This window comes from Chiloscyllium punctatum, chromosome 32 (assembly GCF_047496795.1).
Source record: "Chiloscyllium punctatum isolate Juve2018m chromosome 32, sChiPun1.3, whole genome shotgun sequence".
NCBI classification, from domain to species: domain Eukaryota; kingdom Metazoa; phylum Chordata; class Chondrichthyes; order Orectolobiformes; family Hemiscylliidae; genus Chiloscyllium; species Chiloscyllium punctatum.
In genome coordinates, this window is record NC_092770.1 from 34860280 (window position 1) to 34879869 (window position 19590).

A 19590-nucleotide genomic window follows, 5' to 3' on the forward strand; every position below is an offset into this window, starting at 1 on the left:
GATAAAGTTCAGAATAATTTATTTTCATGTCGCTATTTGAAGAAAAATCTAACATGAACTCAGTGGTAAAATAAAACCTAAGTACTGTACCTACTGGAGATTAGAAATAAAAATGAAGTGCTCGAGCAACTCCGGTCTGGTAGCATCTACAAAAAGAAAAACATTTAACGGAGCTCTGACGAAGAGTCCTCTTGGACTCAACCTGCAGAGAGAGGAACAGAGTGAACATTCCAAGTGGAAGTGAAAGATGGTTGGATATTCTTTATTCATTCATAGGATGGGGCATGATTGGCTAGATCAGAATTTCTTGTCTATCTAAACTATCTTTAAACTGACTGGCTTTCTGGGCTATTTGATAGGACAGATTCCAAGAGTGTGATGTAGGCAGTCAGGCAGCATCCGGGGAGCAGGAGAATCGATGTTTTGAGCATAAGTCCTTCATGAGGAATGAGGCTTGTGGCCCAAGGGGGGGGAGCTGAGAGATAAATGGGAGCGGGGTGGGGCTGGGGGAGGGTAGCTAGGAATGTGATAGGTAGATGAGGGTGGGGGTGAAGGTAATAGGTTGGGGGGGGGGGGTGGAGCGGTTGGTGGGAAGGAAGTTGGATAGGTAGGACAGTTCAAGAGGGCAGTGCTGAGTTGGAAGGTTGAATCTGGGATAAGGTGGGGGGGTAGGGGAAATGAAACTGGTGAAATCCAGCTTGATCCTGTGTGGTTGGAGGGTCCCAAGGTGGAAGATGAGGCATTCTTCCTCCAGGTGTCAGGTGATTAGGATTTGGTGGTGGAGACGGCCCAGGACTTGCATGTCCTTGACGGAGTCCACCCCAGTCCAACATCAGCACCTCCAAATCATAAATTAATCCAGTTCCATTTGCCAGCACTTGGCCGATATCCCTCTGAACCCTTGCTATTCATATACCCATCCAGATGCCTTTTAAATGTTGTAATTGCACCAGCTTCTCTCACTTCCTCTGGCAGCTCATTCCATACACGCACCACCGTCTGTGACAATCAATCATGATTACATGTCACTATTAGACAAGCTTTTTATAAAATTTCTGATTTTTACTGAATTCAAATTTCACTGTCTGCAATGGTGGGATTTCAGCCCATGTCTTCAGAGCATAAGTCTGTGACTTCAGGCTCTAAGTCCAAGGACATTACAACTATACCACAGCCATTGATCCTGTGGAAAATAATTTCTTGACAATTGTTAGTTGCAGGATATGACAGATAATGAGCTTAGAAATTTGTAGCCTCATGCGTGTCCAGTTTTGAGCTGCTGGATCTATTTTGAGTCGATTCCTTGAAACAAGATGGTATTGCCACACAACCCAAAAAAAGGATATCTTCACTGTGAAGATGAGACTTCACCCTAAGAGATATGTATAGGTCTAGGTCTATTTTATTGATAGACAAGTGTATTTGTGACTGGTAGATTTTGTTTTTTGACGAGAAACAAAAGTTGGGGCGAGGAGTAAACCATTTAGCCATTCGAGACTTGTGTTTTTCAATAAGATCACAGTTGATCTGTTCGTCACTTCAACTCCACTTTCCTGTCTGATCCCCAGGTCCTTTCACTGCCATGTTTATCAACCACCTGTTAAGATCAGCCTTGAGTATCTTAACTGGGGAAGCGAATTCCAAAGACTAGTCATTTTGGCAGAAATGTTAAAACCCTATATACTGGTTCTGTGAACATGCAAACTTGAGAAATAGAAGCAAATGTCGGCTATTTGGCCCTGCTCTGCCATTCAGGAAGATCATTGCTGATCTGTTTATGTTCTAAATCCTAAATTCCCATGTCCTTTGATTCTTGTTATTCCCATTTTAGTACATGAGCTGAAGAAGCAAGCTCAACAAGAGATTTAAAAATGCTCCATAACTCCCATCTCCCCCATGTTTTGAGTCAGAGTTCCGAAATTGATGCTCTGAGGAAAGAAAATCTCCTTGCTATCCGAAAACTGTGATCCTTAATTGTAAAACCCTGTCACCGAGTTCTAAATTGACCCGTGAGAGGAAACTTTCTTTTTATCTGCTTCACCAGCTGCATGAAGCATTGTGTTCTCCCAGAGTAAGATCATAAGTTGAAAATTGAGGAATATCAAAATGCATATGATCTTGTGCCATTTTGATGAGCTGAATGTGTTGTTGCCTTTTCTCCACTTAACTTCCTGAAATGAACTTGCCTGAAGTTTGAAGTTCTTGTTACATTGGATACTGCTCAGATATATAATAACATTCATACTGGTAGTTCTCCTGTAACATCCTAGTTGCATTCCAGCGAAATCTTGCTTAATAGTAATTTGCTTAATGGGGCCAATGGGAAAAGTGAGGTTGGGACAGGCCAGCAAAACATATCATTCTTGGTCGCTCAAAAATCACCCAAAAGTCTAACGCAAAATATAGCACAGCCTGAATCAGGGCTGAAATCATATTTATTAATGAAACAAAAGTAAATTTAAAGCAGTACATTTCAAAAATGTAAGCAAGCTGCTCCCTGTATAGTACCTTTCACAGAAAGCTGCTCTGTCGGCAGCTGACACCGTGCATGCACAGGATGACACAAAGACCAGCACTGACGTCACCCATGTGCGGAACAGTGCGGACATGGATACATGCAGAATGGCATGGAGATTTTGGCACTGACATCAGCGCATGCGCAGAACATCGTGCGCAAACTGATTCCCACTGGAATTGTGCTATTGCCAACGGAGGTAAACATTCTCAAAAGTACCGTTCCCTCATTCTTCAGTGGCGTTATATCCAAATCGTGCTGCCAAAACGCATGTTATCTCAGAACAACTTGTTCATAATAATTCCACTTGAATAGAAAATAACAAAGGAAGCTAAGGGAATGCTGTCCTTTATATCGAAGACCGGAATACAAAGATGTATAACTGAAACGTAACTTCTGCAAAACCCTGGCTTGACTCTGTTTGGAGTACTGTGAGCCGATCTGGGCACCACACCATAGGAAAGATATATTGGCCTTGGAGGGAGTACATCGTAGGTTTTCAAGAATGATACCTGGACCTCAGTGGTTATGAGGAAAATATTGTACACATTGCGCCTGCTTTCTCTCGAATTTAGAAGATTAAGGGGTGATCTGATCTATGTGTTCAAGAATGTGAAGGGGAAAGACAGGGTAGAAAGAGATAAACTAGTTCCACTGATTGGGGATTCTAGAACGAGGGGACAAGTCAGAACATTCAGGACAGATGGAAGGAACCTTTGTACACACAAAGGGTGAAAGGTGTTTTGAACTTTCTTCACAAATTATTGGATCTGTTATTAATAATATTGGAACATAGAACTGTCCAACACAGGAACAGACCCTTCAGCCCACGACCTTATGCTGAACATGATGCCAAATTAAACTAGTCCCTGCTACTTGCCTTTGGTCCATATCCCTCCATTCTTTGCATTTCATGTGCTTATCTGAAAGTCTTTTAAACGTCCGTATTATATCAGCCTCCACAACCACCGCTGGCAGCGCATTCCACACTCCTACCACTCTGTGTGTAAAAAAAAAACTAGCCCTTCACATCATCTTTGAACTTTCTCCCTTTCACCTTAAATGCATGTCCCCTAGTTTCAGCTGTGAAGGAAAGATTGGGTTGATGGTCAGAATCTATGTTTCTCAAAATTTTATAGACTTGTATCAAGCCTCCCCTTAGCCTCTGCCATTCTGGGAAAAACAACCCAAGTTTTTCTAGCTTTGCCTTATAGTTCATACCCTCTAATCCAGGCAGCATCCTAGTAAACCTCTTCTGCACTCTCTCAAAAGCCTCCACATCTTTCCTGTAATGTGGCAAACAGAATTAGATATAGTACTCTTAAGTGTGGCGAAAATGAGGACCGCAGATGCTGGAGATTATAGTCAAGATTAGAGTGGTGCTGGAAAAACACAGCAGGTTAGGCAGCATCCAAGGAGTAGGAAAATCGACATTTCAGGAAAAACATGCATTTTCTTGCATCTCAGATGCTGCCTGACCTGCTGTGCTTTTCCAGCACCACTCTAATCTTTACCTTAAGTGTGACCAAACTGAAGTCTTATAGAGCTGCAACATGACATCCTGACTGTTGTATTCCACTCCCCAGTCGAAAAAGGCAAAGGTGCTATATGCCTTCTTTATCATTCTATCTACTTGTGTGGCCACTTTCAGGGAGCTATGGACTTGAACCCCAAGATCCCTCTGTACATCAATGCTGTTCAGAGTTTTGCCATTAACTGTATTCTTTTCATTAACATTTGATCTCCCAAAGTGCAGCACCTCACAATGACCCAGGTTAAACTCCATCTGCCATGTCTCCCCCCTGATCTACTGATCTATATCCTGTTATATACTTTGGCAACCTTCCACATGTCCCACAACTCCACCGATCTTTGTATCGTCTGCCAATTTACTAATCCACACAACTACATTTTGATCCAAGTCACTTATATATATATCACAACAGCAGAGGTCCCAGTGTGGATCCGTGCAGAACACCACTAGTCACTGACCACCAGCCAGTAAAACAACCTTCCACCGCTACCTTTTGCCTTCTATGTGCAAGCCAATTCTGAATCCAAGAGGCCATGTCACTGTGGATCCAATACGTCTTAATATTCTGGATAAGCTTGCCATGCGGGGCCTTTTTGAAAGTCTGAGTAAAATCCATGTTGAAACATCCAATGTTGTCCCCTCATCAATCACATTGAAAAATTAAATCGAGTAGTAAGACATGACTTGCCCTGCACAAAGCCATGCTGACAGTCCTTAATTAGGCCATGCTTTTCTAAGTGCGCGTAAATCCAATCCCTAACAATTCTCTTGAACAGCTTCCCAACCACTGATGTAAGACTCACTGGTTTGTAGTTTTCTGGATTGTCCCTACTTCTCTTCTTGATCAGGGGAAGAATATTACCTACTTGCCAGTCCTCTGGGACCTCTCCAGTAGCTAATGAGGATGCAAGGATGTTTGTCATGGCCCCAGCAATCCCCTTTCTTGCCTCTCTCAATAGCCTGGGTAGATAGCAACTGGCCCTAGGGACTTATCCAACTTAATGCTCTTCAAGAGATCCCATACCACTTATTTCTTGATCTCAAAATGCCCTAGCATATTAGCATGCTCCACAGAAATCTCAGTATTTTCAATATCCTTTTCCTGGGTGAATGCTGACACAAAGTACTCATTTCGGATCTCACTGACGTCCTCTGCCTCCAAGCACAAATTCCCTCCTTTATCCTTGAGTGGTCCTACCTTCTTCCTAGTTATTCTTTTGTTTTTAATGTATGTGCAGAATCCCTTGAGATTCTCTTCAACTCAACTTGCCAATTCCCTACTTGAGTTCTTTGCTGCTTTCTTTATATTCCTCCTGGGCCCTATTCGATTTTAGCTTCCTGAATTTATATATGCTGCTTTTTTCCTTTTGACTAAATTTACATACTCCCTTGTTATCCAAGGTTCCTTACCTGGCCATCGTTATCCTTCCTCCTTATTGGAAGATGCCGGTCCTGAACTTCCATCAGCAGGTCTTTAAACATTTCCCACATGTCAAATGTGGACTTGCCTGATTGTTAAGTTGTTTTATACTTGAGATTCTTACATACCAGATGCAACTGCAACACACCAACTTCTGTGAACAAACAACCAACTTTATTAAGCGCAGTACAGTACAAGCTAGGTGACCCCCTTTAACTCTCTTCACAGGCATGCAAAGTTGGGTCAAAGTGAGGCCCTGAACAAAGAAAGCACGCTCCCTTTTTTCAGGTAAATTGCGATTCTTACAGATACTGTGACCACTCCCCCACAGTCAAATGCCACTCAAGACAACCCCGTCAGTTACTCTGTCACATATTAACATAGGTACAATGGCAGGATGAGATTATCCTCTGAGATAATGCAAATGCTAGTGTCTTAATCCTGGTGAATCGTTATGCAGATGACTTTCTGACTCAGTGCTTTCCCAAGACAATACAGGTGTGACATACCTCTGGCCAGAAAGCATTTCTGAAATGGAAGAGATTAAATGAATAGTTTAACTTGACAATAGCAGGGAAGTCATGTCTAAATGAAGTGTAAATTACTACGGATCGTCATCCGTAATCTTTCATGGCTTTCATTCCCACCCAAAGACAGTGCAGTTTAACCCTTTAATATTGCGTTAATGTCAAGAGAGAGTGCCCCATTTAATCTTTTAACATTACAGCGAACCTTGATTATCCGAACATGATGGGCAGGCACTGTTTCGTTCAGATAATCTGTTATTCAGTTAATTGATCGAATGCCTTCCCCTGTGGCTTGGAGCTGCGCCCTGTTCAGGAGACTGCAGCAGCATACAGCGTGTGAGCCCCATCCCCAACTCCGTTCAACATCACCCCCCAACCCCGTGCAACACTGCCCCTTGCACCCCCCCCCCCCCGCTCCCGTGCAACATGCCCCCTGCCCCCAACCACAACCCCGTCCAACACTGTCCCCACCCCAAACACCACCTTGCTCCCGTGCAACATTGCCCCCCACTCCCAACATCCCCCCGCAACCACAACCCCGTCCAACGCCATCCCCACCTGCAGCCCCATAAACACTTGCTCCTTTCTGGGGCAGCTGGACTGGACTCCAACAACCATACTGCTGCAGCTGCCTTTGTGGGGTAAGTCTCCAAATAGTGTGTATACACACACACACACACACACACACTCTCACAATTTTTCACTGCAGCTTTTTGACAGGTTCCACCTTTGCCCTGTACAACTCCAGGGAAAGTGTGGAGAGAGACAGAGAGCAGGAGGTCCAGTCATTTGGCGACGGTGCTACAATATAATCCTATTCGATTGCGTCCAACTTATTTTTGAGCTATACTTATGGTGTCTCAATGAATAAGCCCTACAGTATATCGTCTCTGAGCGCAGGTGTAACGTTCTCCCCTGATTAGTAATGCAACTCCTCCACTTCTTTTACCTTCCACTCTATCTCATCTGAAACAACGAAACCCTGGAACATGGAGCAGCCAGTGCTGACCCTCCCTCATTTTAAGATTGATAAATGTTTGGTGCACAAAGATATTAAGGAATATGGACCAAAAGCAGCTATATGAATTTAGGCCACAGATCAACAATGATCTCATTGAATAGAACAGGCTCAAGGAGTTGAATAGTCTACTCCTGTTCCTGTATTCCTTTATATGGTCATCTTTACTCAATGAGTACACTCGGCACAATTATCGACTCTGGCTAATGCAACTATTTATTTTTGGTGAAGATAAATGTGAAACTCTTTGGTATTGTAACAGGCTATGATGGGAATGAATCAAATCTCTCAAATGCAAAAGTAATAGTAGTTTTGTGCGATAAGGACTAAATTTGATCATGGACTTCACAGTGTGTTAATGACTGAGATTGGATGGTTGTGGTATTGTCTGTTTTTGCATTACCTCTTGCATGCATTTAAAGGGCTATGATATTGCTCATCCTTGTTTTGAAAGCTGCAGTGACCAGGAATAAAATATGAGATGAGCTGCCATTAGTATTAATCGAGGTGCATTGTGTGATCCCAGCAAGTTTCCTTTCATAATTCATGATTTGAGACAGATGAACAAGATGGTATTATGGTTGTCCACATTTGAATATAAAGCCTTCCAGCTATTCAGCTAACTTGTTGACAGCACAGCTGTGAGTCCAAATGAATTTTGAAGCAAAAATGATTATGAAATTCAAAATGAAATTCCCAATGATGCTTTGCAAAATGCTTAATTTATTGATTTTAAATTTGGGATCTTTACTTCAAAGTTATGTTTACCATAAATCTTTGGTCGAATTTATTTCAATGCAAGAGGTCTGACAGGTAAGGCAGATGAACATAGGGCATGGCTGGGAACATGAGGGTGGGTTATCATAACTATTACTGAAATGTGGCTCAGGGATAGAAAGGGCTGGCAGCTTAATGTTTCAGGGTGTAGATGCTTTAGGGAAGAGTAAAAAGCAGGCAAGAGAGGAGGGGGAGTGGCCTTTTTTTTATTAGAGGTATACTTATGCCTGTACTTGGAGAGGCTATTTCTGGGAGATCATTTTGTGAAGTTAAATGGGTGGAACTGAGAAATAAGAAAGGATGATCACCTTATTGGCATTGTATTATAGGAGGAGAAAGTGCGGACTGCAGATGCTGGAGATCAGAGCTGAAAATGTGTTGCTGGAAAAGCGCAGCAGGTCAGGCATCATCCAAGGAACAGGAGAATCGACGTTTCAGGCATAATCCCTTCTTCAGGAATGAGGAAAGTGTGTCCAGCAGGCTAAGATAAAAGGTAGGTAGGAGGGACTTGGGGGAGGGGCGTTGGAAATGCGATAGGTGGAAGGAGGTCAAGGTGAGGGTGATAGGCCAGAGTGGGGTGGGGGCAGAGAGGTCAGGAAGAAGATTGCAGGTTAGGAAGGCGGTGCTGAGTTTGAGGGATTTGACTGAGACCAGGTGGGGGGGAGGGGAAATGAGGAAACTGGGGCAATCTGAATTCATCCCTTGTGGTTGGAGGGTTCCTAGGCGGAAGATGAGGCGCTCTTCCTCCAGCCGTCGTGTTGCCATGGTCTGGCGATGGAGGAGTCCAAGGACCTGCATGTCCTTAGTGGAGTGGGAGGGGGAGTGGAGTGGGAGCATCCGCTGCACCCGATGTGGCCTCCTCTATATTGGGGAGACAGGCCGCCTACTTGCGGAACGTTTGAGAGAACACCTCTGGGACACCTACACCAACCAACCCAACCACCCCGTGGCTCAACATTTCAACTCCCCCTCCCACTCCACCAAGGACATACAGGTCCTTGGACTCCTCCATCGCCAGACCATAGCAACACGATGGTTGGAGGAAGAGTGCCTCATCTTCCGCTTAGGACCCCTCCAATCACAAGGGATGAACTCAGTTTTCTCCAGTTTCCTCATTTCCCCTCCCCCCACCTTGTCTCAGTCAAATCCCTCGAACTCAGCACCGCCTTCCTAACCTGCAATCTTCTTCCTGACCTCTCCGCCCCCACCCCACTCTGGCCTATCATCCTCACCTTGACCTCCTTCCACCTACCGTATTTCCAACGCCCCTCCCCCAAGTCCCTCCTCCCTACCTTTTATCTTAGCCTGCTGGACATACTTTCCTCATTCCTGAACAAGGGCTTATGCCCGAAACGTTGATTCTCCTGTTCCTTGGATGCTGCCTGACCTGCTGCGCTTTTCCAGCAACACATTTTCAGCATTGTATTATAGGACCCCCTATAGTCAGTGAGAAATTGAGAAGCAAATATCTAGGGAGATTTCAGATATGTCAGAATAGTAAGGTTGACATGGTAGGGGAGTTTAACTCTCCAAACATAGACTGGGGCTGTCATCATGTTCAAGAAAAGTTTGTTATTCAATATATGATGCACCTACCAGAGATGGAGCAATACTTGATCTTCTATTAGGAAATAAGGGAGGGAACGTGACTGAGGTATCCGTGGGGGAGCACTTTCGGGCAAGTGATCATAATTCTATTGTTTTGAAATAGTTTTGAAAAGTATTGCAAAAGAATAGAACAAAAAAGCGAATGCAATGTTGTCATTTATCTCAAGAGGGTTGGAATATAAAAGCACCGTTGTGCTACTGAGACTTTATAAAGCTCTGGTTAGGCCTCATTTGGAGTACTGTGTCCAGTTTTGGTCCCCACACCTCAGGAAGGACATATTGGCACTGGAACGTGTCCAGCGGAGATTCACACGGATGATCCCTGGAATGGTCGGTCTAACATACGAGGAACGGCTGAGGATCCTTGGATTGTATTCATTGGAGTTTAGGAGATTAAGGGGATATCTAATAGAAACTTACAAGATAATACATGGCTTGGAAAGGGTGGATGCGAGGAAATTGTTTCCGTTAGGTGAGGAGACTAGGACCCATGGACACAGCCTTCGAATTAGAGGGGGTAAATTCAGAACAGAAATGTGGAGACATTTCTTCAGCCAGAGAGTGGTGGGCCTGTGGAATTCATTGCCGCAGAGTGCAGTGGAGGCCGGGACACTAAATGTCTTCAAGGCAGAGATTGATAAATTCTTGATGTCACAAGGAATTAAGGGCTACGGGGAGAATGTGGGTAAGTGGGGTTGAAATGCCCATCAGCCATGATTGAATGGCGGAGTGGACTCGATTGGCCGAATGGCCTGACTTCCACTTCTATGTCTTATAGTCTCATTAAAAATTTTTTTGATCAGCTCTGAATTGGACTAAGGCCAATTTTGACAGTGTTCGAAATGAACTTTCACAAGTTCTTTGGGGAGGCTGCTTACAGGTAAAGAGACAGTTGGGAAGTGGGAGGCTTTTAAAATGAGATAATGAGAGTTCAGAGACATTATGTTCCTGTGACTATGAAGGGCAAGGTTGATTGATAGGTGTAAGAAATGTTGGCTGACTCGAGAATTGAGATAGATATATTAGAGGCATTTAAGCGACTCTTGAGTAGGTGCATAGAAGATCATACAATAAAGGTTATGTCGATTCGTCTGATCTTAGAGTGGAATAAAAGGCCGACACAACATCAAGGGCCAAAGAGCCTGTACCGTGCTGTTATATTCTATGTTCAAATACAGAAATTACTGGAAAGGTTCAGTAGGTCTGGCAGCACCTGTGGAGAGAAACCAGAGTGAATGTTTCAGGTCGGGTGACCCTTTCTTTCAAATTGAGGCTCTGGTCAAGAGAAAAAAGGAGGCATGTATCATGTATTGACAGCTGGGATGAGTGAATCCCCAGAAGATAAAGGCAGTAGGACTTTACTTAAGAGGGAAGTCAGGAGGGCAAAAAGAACACATGAGATAGCTTTGGCAAATAGAGAATCCAAAGGTATTCTGTCAGTACATTAAGGGCAAACAGTAATTAGGGAAAGAATGCAGCCCCTTAAAGATCAACACGACTATCTATGTATGGAACCACAGGAGATGGGTGAAACACTGAACGAATATTTTGAGTCAGTATTTACCGTGGAGAAGGACATGGAAACTAGAGAACTCGGAAATAAACAAGGATGATTTGAAAATAATTCATATTACAGAAGATGAGGTGCTGGAGGTCTTAAAATGCAGTAAGTTAGATAAATCTCCAGGTGTTTTGCAGAACTTTGTGGGAAGCTAGAGAAGAGAGATATTGAGATATTGTTGAGATAAGTGTATAATCGGCAGCCGTGGTTGAGGTGCCAGTAGACTGGAGGTTGGCTAATATGCCACTATTTAAGAAAGGCTGGAAGGAAAAGTCAGGGAACTACAGACTGGTGAGCCTGTGGTGGGTAGGTTGTTGGAGGGGATCCTAAGGGACAGGATTTACATGCATTTGGAAAGGCAAGGACTGATGAGGGGTAGTCAACATGGCTGTATTTGGAAAATCGTATCTTACCTAACTTGGTTGAGTGTTTTGAAGAGGTGACAATGAAGACTGATGAAGGTAGAGTATTAGACATTGTCTAAACGTTCTTCAGCAAAGTGTTTGACAAGGTTCCGCGTGGTAAATTAGTTATTAAGGTTAGATCATATGGGATTTAGGGGAGCTTGCTAATTGGATATGAAATTACCTCAAAGTTAAGAGATACTGGGTACTAGTAGAAGATTGTTTTTTCAACTGGTGGCCTGTAACCAAGGATCGGTGCTGGGTCCAATGCTTTTTGTCAATTTATATAAATGATTTGGATGTGAATATAGTAAGTTTGTAGATGACAAAATAGGTGGTGTTGTGGACAGTGAAGAAGGTTATCTCAGAGTACCATGGGATCTTGACCAAATGGGCCAAGGAGTGGTAGTTGGAGTTTATTTTAGATAATGTAAGGTGTTGCATTTTGGTAAGGCAAACCAGGGCAGGACTTACATAATTAACGTTCAAACCCTGGGGAGTGTTGCCAAGCAAAGAGACTTCAAGGTGCAGGTGCATAGTTCCTTGCAAGTGAAGTTGCAGGTAAACAGGATGGTAAAGTAACCACTTGCATTCACTGGCCAGAGTTGGGATGCGATATTGTGGCTGTACAGGACATTGGTTCTTTCCTGAAAAAGGGCTTATGCCCGAAACGTCGATTCTCCTGTTCCTTGGATGCTACCTGACCTGCGCTATTCCAGCAACACATTTTTCAGCTCTGCTCTCCAGCATCTGCAGTCCTCACTTTCTCCTAATTGGTTAGGCCACTTTTGGAATACTGCATGCAATTCTGGTTGCCCTTCTGTTGGAAGGATGTTAAACTTGAGAGGGTGCAGAAAAGATTGCCAAGGATACTGCTGACACTGGAGAGTTTGAGTTCAAGGGGGAGGCATCTGTCCAGGTGCACCTTAAATGAATCTACCATGCCTGTCTCTACTATCTCTGCTGGCAAAGCATTCCAGGCACCTACCACCCTCGATGTAAACTACTTTCTGTGTATATCCCCCTTAAACTTTTCACCTATTACCTTGAACGCATGTCCTCTCGTTATTGAAACCCTCACCCTGGGAAAAAGCTTATCCATATCCACCCTGTTTATACCCTTCATGATTTTGCAGACCTTAATCAGGTGCCCTCTCAAGCTCCTTTTTTCAAATAAAAACCTTTCTCCATTTTGAGAAACTCGCTTCAACTACTACTCTGTCTCCTGTTGCTCAACCAGTTCTTTATCCATCTAGCTAGAACACCCTGCACACCATGTGACTTCACTTTCTCCATTAGTTTACCATGGAGAACGTTATCAAACACCTTACTAAAGTCCATGTATATGACATCTACAGCCCTTCCTTCATCTATCAACGTGGTTACTTCCTCAAAGATCTCTATTAACTTGGTAAAGCGCAATCTTCTCCACACAAAACCATGTTGCCTGTCACTGATAAGCCCATTCTTTTCCAAATATAAATAGATTTATCCTTCAGTACCTTCTCCAGCAACTTTCTCACCACTGACTTCAGACTTACTAGTCTGTAGTTACCTGGAATATCCCTACTACCCTTTTTGTACAGGGGGACAACATTAGCAACCCACCACTCCTCTGGCACTTCACCTGTGTTTAAGAATGCTACAAAGATATCTGTCAGGGCCCCAGCTGTTTCCTCTCTTGCCTCCCTCAGCAACCTGGCATAGATCCTATCTGGTCCTTGGGAATTGTCCACCTTAACATCGCCTACCCAACACATCCTCCCTCCTTATGCCAACGAGATCCTGAGTAAACAAAGTTCTATCTCTCATCTCAACATTCATGAAGACCCTCTCCTCAGTGAACACTGATGCAAAGTAATCATTGAGAATCTCACCAATTTTCTCAGTTTCGACACATAAACCTTCCTTTCTTATCCTTTAGTGGACCAACATTTTCTCTGGTTACCCACTTGCTTCTTATGTATGAATAAAAGGCCTTGGGAATCTCCTTAATTTTGATCACTAAAGTTAGGTTATGACCCTTTTTAGCCCGCTTGATTCCTCACTTAAGATTGGTCGTACTCTCCTGATATTCCTCCAAGGCCTGTTCTGTTCTTAGCTGTTTGGACCGTACATACTCTTACCTTTTCCGCTTGACTAGTTATACGATTTCTCCTGTCATCCATGGTTCACAAATCTTGCCTTTCCTATCCCTTGTTTTCAAAGGGACATTCCTATCCTGCATTATCTTCAACCTATCTTTGAAAGCTTCCCACATATCAAATGTGGACTTCCCTTCAAATAGCTGCCCTCAATTTACATTTCCCAACTCCTGCTGAATTTTGATATAATTGGCAGTGGCCCAGTTTAGTACTCTTCCTTTAGGACCACTCTCATCTTTGTCTGCGAGTATTCTAACACTTCCAGAATTATGGTAGTTATTTACAAAGGAATCCCCCACTGCAACTTCTACCATTGGCCTGACTCATTCGCCGACTCCAGGTCCAATGTGACTCCTTCCCTCTACGGGCTATTGACATACTGCTCGAGAAAACTCTCCTGGACGCTTCTTACAAATTCTGCCCCATCCAGACCTCTGACACTAAGTGTATCCCAGTCAATGTTGGGTAAATGAAAATCTCCCATCACCACCATCCTGTTGCCTCTACATCTTTCCATAATCTGTTTACCTCATTGTTCTTCTACCTCACGCTCACTGTTGGGAGGCCTATCGTACAGCCCCAACAATGTAACTGCACCCTTATTTCTCAGCTCTACTCATAACACCTCACTGCTCTAGCCCTCCATAGTGTCCTCCTTTAGGACAGCCGTGATAACATCCCTGATCAACAATGCAACTCCTTCCCCCACCTTTTACTTCCCTCCCTGTCCTGTCTGAAACATCTTTGTCCTGGAACATTTAGCTCGCAATCGTGCCCTTCCTTCAACCAAGTCTCTGTGATTGCAATAACGTCATACTCTCAGGCACCAATCCAAGCTCTAATTTCATCTGCCTTACTCACTATACTCCTTGCATTAAAGTATATGCACTTCAGACCACCAGTTCTTTTGCTTTCATCTGCACTCTGCCTACTCTTCCCCTCGGATGTGGAGGCATTGGAGAGAGTGCAGAGAATATTTTTAAAAATCTTGTTAGTTATTCACAAAGTGGATGCTATTGGCTGATCTCGCATTTATTGCCTATGCCCAATTACTGTTGAAACGTTGGTGAGCAGGGGTGAGGAGCTATGTAAATAGTTTGGAGGGGTGAGATTCTCAATTGATTTCCTTGGAGAAAGGCAACTTGAGAGGAGATGAGAGTGAAGGTTCTGGACAGAGTAGTCAGTGGTAACTGCTGCCATTTGAAGAGTTTGAGCATGTGAGAGCGCAGATTTGAAGTAATTGGTTTAAAAAAAATATAAGAAACAACATTTTCCTTTGCGTGATTAAGGCTTGGCATACGCTACCTTTAAGTGATTGAGACAGTTATACTCGAGGCAGTCCAAAGACAATTCAGACCATTTTGTTCAAATAACAACATGGAGAAGGCAAGATAATGGCACAAAGTGAAATCTTCATTTGGAAAGCTGGCACAGACATGCTGAGACAAATTGCTGCCTTTGCCTTGTAACAAATCCATGAAATTTGGGTGCAACATTGCTTTCTCAAAGACCAGATGACCTTAAAAAAAAATCTAGTTCATTCCTGATCATTTCCGATTTGTGAATTCTAGCTGCTTTCAGTTTTTCTTGATCTGTTTCTTTGCCCAGTCTGCTGGTGGAGTGAGCTACTTTGTTTTGGTAAATGTACTGTTGACTCCCTCATTGTTCTTTATTGTTACTACAATTTACCATTATCAGTGTTTTACAACAATGTCCATTACAGTCATTTTGAGTTTCCATTCAATTACCATTGGGCAATTTTAGAGGCAGATATGTCACCAAATATTGAGAGAGTATTTAGAGGTCTAAAGGGACTTCAGAAACTGTCATCGTGTAAACCAGTGCCTTCAGGCAGAACTGAAGAACAAGCTATTTAGGACCAATCAGCAGTGATCGTGCTACTTTTCTTTTTAACATGGTAATTTTTTTTCTAATCTTCTGTTGGAGAAAAGTATCTGAAATAAAACAAAGATTGCAAATAAATCTTGAAGGGTGACTCAGTGGTTAGCACTGCTGCCTCAGAGTGCGAGGAACCTGAGTTCGATTCCAGTCTTGAGTGATTGTGTGGAGTTTGCACTTACTCCCCGTTTGAGTGGGGGTTTCCACAGGTCCTCTGGTTTCCTTTCACAGTCCCAAGATATGCGGGTTAGGTGGATTGGTTGTGCTAAATTGTCCATGGTGAATTAGGGATGTGCAGGCCAGGTAGGTTATCCACTGTAAATGTGAGTTTACGGGGATAAGATAGGGGGTTGGGTCGGGCCAACTCAGTGCGCTGAATATTGTCTTTCCGCACTGTAGGGATTCTGTGATTCTCTGATTCTAAATTGTTATTTAATGTTGTCAATTGTGAAAAGTACCCAATAATGTGGTACTTTACCTTAAAAGGAAATGTGACAAAAAGGGCTGCAGTGCCTGATTATTAACAGCCAAGGATGTTTCTTAAATTTTCTTGCCTGGAAATAAGTTCAATTTGATTTGCTTTTGACAGTTGTACTTGAGGTGGAGACCTTTCCTGTAAAAGAATATTTGCAAGATTCTCTTTTGGGTTGTGGAAATATCCAACGCAAATTAACAGTCTCGCGGACTTGGATGGAATTGTTGTTAGCTCTGTGTGAAGAAGGGCTTCTTGTGCGCCTACATGTTTTAGTATTGGGGTTTGGGGGCACTTGAGTTATATCATCTGCATACAGATGAAGATGTATGCTGACTTCAAATTCACATATGAAGCCCTGTAAGAAAGTGGCTAAATGCTTTTAGCTAACAAAAGCATGGAACTTGAGTTTTTGCCTTTAATTTGCAGTTCCAGTCATGAAGGCGACTGACTCAATAGAACTTGTGTGAACCTTCACATTTAAGCAGTATTTAATGATTAACAGCGTGGTTGTTTATGAACAAAAACACTAAGTTAGGAACTAGGACCTGACTTTGTGATGCATTAAACTTTTGCCTTTTACTGAACACTATGTACTATTAGTGATCGTAACTAGGGATTTCCAAGACTTAAAATTAAGCAGGATGCTCCTTAATTTCACAAACCCCAGTTTTGATATTCATTTTTTTGCAGTGAGATTTACTTTGACTGAGTCAAAACTTATGGTGTTGGATAACACAGCTGGTTAGGCAGCATCCGAGGAGCAGGAGAGTCAACGTTTCGGCCATAAGCTCTTCATCAGGAATGTTTGACTCCATGTCACTTTTCCCAATGTTTAATTTGAGGAGGCATTTTGCAGCTTTGGTGTTCCCTAAAGTATTCCAGAAGTTATTGTTTGTAGATCAACTGACTGTGTAAGGGAGTGTTCCTCTTTTGAGGAAATACAAATCATTAGAAGGTTGGTGACATTGCTTCAACTATCTTGTGATCAGTTAGAACTTAATCTCTCAGAACTTTGTCTGGAGAAATCTGACTTGGGAAATGGAGAATTACAGGGAGGTGGAAAATAACTTTGCAAACTAAAGCAAGTCAATGATAGGGGTTAAAATAAATTGGTTATTTTTAGGATATCTCATGACTGAAGGAAATGGCTTCTCACTTCACAGTGGAAAGTATGTGTCATCATTTAACTGCTAATCCATTTGTATAACTGTTAAGCAGACGTGCAGTTTGATGTGCAAATATGCTTTGACTTTGAGCTGACATACTTTGTTTATTTCTGTAGTGTCAATTTCTTGAGATTATACCAGGGTGTGGAGAAGGAGTTGATTTACATATCTGGTGACTATATCTTGCTGCCCTCGAAAACTTGATTGGAAGACAAAATTTCAATATAGTTTTTGATGGTTTATTTTAGCTGACAGAGGAAGTGGGTGTGACTTTGAGTTTCCTGCCAAAAATCTGTCAGTTTTATCATTTTCAGAGTTTCAGAATTGCAGACAGCAGACAAACTTTTTGTCTTAATGGATTTTGAAATTTGCACTGCCCTTAGTAATGTGCTCGTCTTTTACATAATTTTGAAAACCCTGATGTTATGTCAAATACAATAGACAATAGGTGCAGGAGTAGGCCATTCGGTCCTTCAAGCCAGCACCACCATTCATTATGATCATGGTTGATCATCCACAATCAGTATCCTGTTCCTGCCTTATCCCCATAACCCTTGATTCCACTATCTCTAAGAGCTCCATCCTTCTCTTTCTTGAAAGTATCCAGAGACTTGGCCTCCACTACCTTCTGGGGCAGAGCATTCCATATATCTACCACTCTCTGGGTGAAGAAGTTTCTCGAGGAGAAAGTGAGGACTGCAGATGCTGGAGATCAGAGCTGAAAATGTGTTGCTGGAAAAGTGCAGCAGGTCAGGCAGCATCCAAGGAACAGGAGAATCGACGTTTTGGGCATAAGCCCTTCTTCAGGAATGAGGAAAGGACATACTTTCCTCATTCCTGAAGAAGGGCTTATGCCAGTAACGTTGATTCTCCTGCTCATTGGATGCTGCCTGACCTGCTTCGCTTTTCCAGCTTCACGTTTTCAGCTCTGAAGAAGTTTCTCCTCAACTCTGTTCTCAATGGCCTACCTCTTATTTTTAAACTGTGTCCTCTGGTTCTGGACTCACCCAGCAGCGGAAATGTGCTTCCTGCCTCCAGACTGTCCAATCCTTTAATAATCTGAAACCAAAAGAGAAAATGCTGGAAAATCTCAGCAGGTCTGTAAGGAGAGAAAAGAGCTGACATTTCAAGTCTAACTGACCCTTTGTCAAAGCTTTTATCCTTTAATAATCTTACAAGTCTCAATCAGATCCCCTTTCATCCTTCTAAACCCAAGCGTATACAAGACCAGGCACTCCAATGTTTCAACATACGATAGCCCCACCATTCCCAGAATTGACCTCATGAACCTACGCTGCACTCCCTCAACAGCCAGAGTGTCCTTCCTCAAATGTGGAGTCCAAAACTGCACACAATACTCCAGGTGCGGTCTGACCAGGGGCCTGTACATTTGCAGAAGGACCTCTTTGCTCCTATACTCAATTCCTTTTGTTATGAAGGCCAGCATACCATCGGCTTTCTTCACTGCCTGCTGTACATTTGGCATGCAGAGATTCGAATTTTATGGTGCTTTCTGTACTTATGAGCTGGAGCAAGCCTTTCAGACCCACAGGCTTGCTTTTGACCCTGAATTGGATAATGGCCATTACATACCTCAATTTCATTGGCTTGCTGTTCCTTCAAATTGTCTAGCACCATTAATTGAAAATGTATCGCTTCCCAGATTGAAAATTTCAATTGATCCAATATTACTTGTCTTTTGAGGGAGTTGAAGTACCAATGTTAACATCCTACCATCTTCTCCTTGAATGCCCCACCAGAGTGAATAGTTTCTTGATATGTTCACTTGAATTCCTTCATAATTTTGAGTGCCTCTGTTTGATCACAAATTAACAGATAAGAACATTGTTTTACCTGCCTTCATAAGATAATCCTTACATCATTGTGCTAAAGCTCTTTGTGCTTAAAGTAAATTGAGTATTGCTGAAACTAATGCCTAAAACTGGACGTGGTATTCCAGATGGGGTCTAGCCAAGGCTCTCTGAAATGGAAGAATCACTTCCACTTGCCATTTTGAATTATTTTGTGCACAAACTTTTAATGGTTTTGCATATGAACATCGAAACCTCATTGCTTCACTACAACTCTCCATCTCTCATAACTGCAAAAAATGTTTTGGTTATCTTTTTTTCTCAGATATGTCGTGACTCATCACATTGCACTTCTGCCATCTTGTTGCCAACTCATTTATCTGATAGGAACATAGGAACAACATTCAGTTTATGTCAATGGTAATCAAAAATCTATGAATGTCTACCTTAAACATACCCAAAGAAGATCCCCCAAAGCACTCTATCCCTTCTTTAGGTTCCTGTTGATGCTTTTTATTTAGCTTCCTACTTGATAGGCCCAATTTTGCAAACAGTATGTACAACTTTGCTGTTCATTCAAATCATTGTTGAGTATGTGTCATGGAAAACTGAAATGCTAGGCAACATCTCTGGCTGAGAACCAGAGATCAGACTCTTATCCTTAATCCATCTACTACCTCCCAACAAACTACGAATGTAAATTGCAAACCTGGCTCCAATTCCATATGTTT

At 42.6% G+C, this 19590-nt stretch overlaps 1 protein-coding gene across 6 annotated transcripts in view; it reads left to right on the forward strand.

The window, feature by feature from the left end:
* Nucleotides 1-19590, forward strand: part of osbpl8 (oxysterol binding protein-like 8) — a 372304-nt gene that overhangs the window by 79805 nt on the left and 272909 nt on the right. The window lies entirely within an intron of this gene.